This window comes from Myxocyprinus asiaticus, chromosome 22 (genome assembly GCF_019703515.2).
Source record: "Myxocyprinus asiaticus isolate MX2 ecotype Aquarium Trade chromosome 22, UBuf_Myxa_2, whole genome shotgun sequence".
Lineage (NCBI taxonomy): Eukaryota > Metazoa > Chordata > Actinopteri > Cypriniformes > Catostomidae > Myxocyprinus > Myxocyprinus asiaticus.
In genome coordinates, this window is record NC_059365.1 from 6,237,741 (window position 1) to 6,242,101 (window position 4,361).

The window sequence follows — 4,361 nt, forward strand, 5'->3', positions numbered from 1 at the left end:
TCCGAAATGGCGGATGTGACCGGAACACCTTTTTCAAAAGGGGGGATGGGAACGATAAAAAGTAGACCCATCAGATAAATTGCGGATACATTTTTACGACAATAGTCTGTTAATGTGTGTTAAAAAAGCATAGTAAGTTTTATTAATTTATATAATTTTGAACAAATCAGAGTGTTCTTTGTTTTGTTTTTTTGCGCACCCTGCTGCTCTAGAGACGGTTCTTGGATTTATTGCGCTGTATCATTGCGCGTGTTGTTACCGTACAATGCGGTCGTGTCGATAAGGTAACCGCCTAGTTACATAAAGTCTCGCGAGATCCGCATTGAACGTTCACACACTGTTTTTTTGTATTCATTTAGAGTCCTACAGAACCCCTACACTTACCCTTAACCCTAACCTTAACCCTACTACTACATCTAACCCTGAACCTAACCTTGGTAACAGCGAATGAGACTCTCGCGAGATTAAGGCTGCCGGGGGTTACCTTCTAGACAGCCGAATGCAGATCAATTCAACATGGCAGCCTTCTCTTGGGGGTGTGGGTGCACATTAGCTTTAGTGCATTGTTTAATGTTCAGTCACATGCCTTCACACAATATGTGTAAGGCATACTTAAACAATGCCGTTTTTAGCAACACACAAGAATTGGAAAACGTTGGAATGCTGAAGATCAGAATCAGAATGAGCTTTATTGCCAAGTATGCTTACACATACAAGGAATTTGTCTTGGTGACAGGAGCTTCCAGTACACAACAATACAAAACAGCAACAAGACTTGTAAAAAATATTTTAAAAAATGGAATAAAACATAAATGAATATAATTGTATCCAATCTTTTTAATAAAATAAGATTGGTGGGCCAAAAAAATAAAAATAAAAAATGCGATGCAGAAAAAGTGAACCTCACAAAAGGGCCATTTGCTTTTATTAAACAGTTAATACAAATAGCCCAGTGACATAAAATGTTACATAACCTAATAGTGCAGGAGGGTAAACCGGTTGATCAAGACGACAATGGGCATTAAAATACTTGTTTGGACCAGGCCAAATCTACACCTTTGAAATCAGCACGCACTTCACTTCTACCAGTCGATTATGATTTTGAAAATGTTTATTCATTTATTGAAACATGAATAAATTAAACAAAAAATATTTCAAAATTCAAATTACACTTAAGATGAAATGTAAATATATTCAAAAATAACGAAGTGGTCATACCAAATCAAAACATTTTACACTCTCCAAATTCTTCCACTGGCCCCTTTTGCAGTGATTAAAAATCACTCTGTTGTAAAAGGTGGAAAAATACCAGTACAAATTAGGACATAAATACAATTGTAAATATAAACATAATAATAACAATAATTGAAAAATGAGCGATGACATATAGATAGCACTTTGCACACTTACGAAAATAGAGCCCCTAATGTGTCTCATTTAAGAGGAATATGTTTTTTATTTGAGTGTCCAGGGTTCCTAAATTCACAGAAATTAGAGGAAAAATTGAAATGTTAATTTCAGGCTAGGAAAAGTCAAGAAAATTAATAAAATCCTAAAAAGTCAGGAAAAAAATATGGAAATTTCTACAGCGGATATACATTTAAATTCTAGTTGTGCTCAGCTCTAAAATATTTAATTGGCTAGAAATTGTTTTTTGTGTGTGCAGTCTCTATAAAACAAACAACCAAAACAAAAAACAAAACAAAAAAATCCAGAAAAAGTCGTGGAAAAGTTGGCAATTCATTGGTCAAAAGGAGAAGGAAACCTGAATATAAAAAAAATAAAAGTTTGAATGCATATTATATGTTCTAAGTTAAAGGTGAAAAAAAGAAAAAAGTTTTGCTCCTTAAGAAATTAATAGTAATTTTATACATACATTTAAAATCATGAGCACGTATATGACATGAAGACTCCAATCATATCAGTAAGATTAGCTGTTTAAATCTACATGGAGAGGGTACCCTCATAGGGGCTGCCATGTTAGGAACACATGACCAGACGAATACTACTCAATCACAGTAATTGCTTTGTTATTAGACACTTTCACTCATGGATTAAATGAATTATGGCTGACTGAATAGTGAATATCTACACTGGCATCAGCAACAGAAAACTATTGTGTTTCCATACCCCTATATGCTGCATCCTTACCCCTAGTTGTCAAGTCCAAGATGACAAACACAAAAATGACTGAGTGCACCTTTAATTTTGAGGGCCAACTTTTGTGTGTATTATACTGACAACAGTCAGCAGAGGGCAGTTGTACTTGCAAGTTTCTGTGCATGGGCAGACAGGGTGCAACAGTGCTTGGAGGAGTAAATTGATCGCAGCTTTTGCTTGGGCATTTTTTAAACATTCCCACTATAGTTCTTGTGTTTATGGAGGTAAAGGGTTTAAGTGGACCCTGTGCCCAAGTCAACCTCTGTTGCCTTTCACAAGGCTTTATTTCTGCCAAAAGCAAGGGAAGTAAACATACCCAAATTAATTCAGCCTTAAATCCTGCCCCAGCCTCTCTGACTGATTGACATGTCTAAAGAGTTCCTAAAGGGCTAGGCTTGTGATGTGAGGCTCATTAACTTTATCCTCTCAAGGGTCTGGGCCGACCTATAAGGGAAAAGGGTTGACATCATTGCTCGAAAGGCTGCTACACTGTATGCTCAGTGTGTGTTGGTTCAGCATGCAAGCTTGCCCCACTTACCCTGCCGTGGCGCTTGGCTGTTGCCTTGGGAAAATCTGTTGCGCATGAATGATGTCATGGCCATGTTTTTGGCGATTGTATCTGACATCTTTTATCTTTGTGCATGCCCAGTTCTGGCCGAAGCAGGTTAGATCTCCTGTTAAGGAGGGTCCGGTGTCATTTATCAAAGGCTTTTACACAGTCTCATGCTATTTTAGGCAACACATGTACACAAAGAGGGTCAGTCATGTGTCCTCTAACTCATATCAAGCCAGCTCCCAGAAAGTATAGTTTTAGGGATCACTGTATTTTATGCATACCAATTAGCAGCATTTGATTTGCCTTGGTCTGCTTTCAAATCTGGCAACACACATATTTCAGGTCCTATCTGCTCAACGAGCCCACAAAACAATGACTATGTCTATTTTAATTTTGGACTATTTAAACAGTCCTCATCACTTTTGTATTTTTTCTTGTGGGGTGATATATAGTTGAAGTCAGAAGTTTACACACACTTAGGTTGAAGTCATTAAAACTCATTTTTTTAACCACTCCACAGATTTCATATTAGCAAACTATAGTTTTGGCAAGTCGTTTAGGACATCTACTTTGTGCATGACACGAGTACTTTTTCCAACAATTGTTTACAGACAGATTGTTTCACTATTCCAGTGGGTCAGAAGTTTACATACACTAAGTTAACTGTGCCTTTAAACAGCTTGGAAAATTCCAGAAAATGATGTCAAGCCATTAGACAATTAGCCAATTAGCTTCTGATAGGAGGTGTACTGAATTGGAGGTGTACCTGTGGATGTATTTAAAGGCCTACCTTCAAACTCAGTGCCTCTTTGCTTGACATCATGGGAAAATCAAAAGAACTCATCCAAGACCTCAGAAAAAAAATTGTGGACCTCGACAAGTCTGGTTCATTCTTGGGAGCAATTTCCAAACTGCTGAAGGTACCATGTTCATCTGTACAAACAATAGTACACAAGTATAAACACCATGGGACCACGCAGCCATCATACCGCTCAGGAAGGAGACACATTCTGTCTCGTAGAGATGAATGTAGTTTGGTGTGAAAAGTGCAAATCAATCCCAGAACAACAGCAAAGGACCTTGTGAAGATGCTGGAGGAAACAGATAGACAAGTATCTATATCCACAGTAAAACGAGTCCTAAATCAACTATCAGCAAGTAAGAAGCCACTGCTCCAAAACTGCCATATAAAAACCAGACTACAGTTTGCAAGTGCACATGGGGACAAAGATCATACTTTTTGGAGAAATTTTCTCTGGTCTGATGAAACAAAAATTTAACTGTTTGGCCATAATGACCATCGTTATGTTTGGAGGAAAAAAGGTGAGGCTTGCAAGGTGAAGATCACCATCCCAACCGTGAAGCATGGGGGTGGCAGCATCATGTTGTGAAGGTGCTTTGCTGCAGGAGGGACTGGTGCACTTCACAAAATAGATGGCATCATGAGGAAGGAAAATTATGTGGATATATTGAAGCAACATCTCAAGACATCAGCCAGGAAGTTGAAACTCAGTTGCAAATGGGTCTTCTAAATGGACAATGACCCCAAGTATACCTCCAAAGTTGTGGCAAAATGGCTTAAGGACAACAAAGTCAAGGTATTGGAGTGGCCATCACAAAGCCCTGACCTCAATCAGATAGAAAA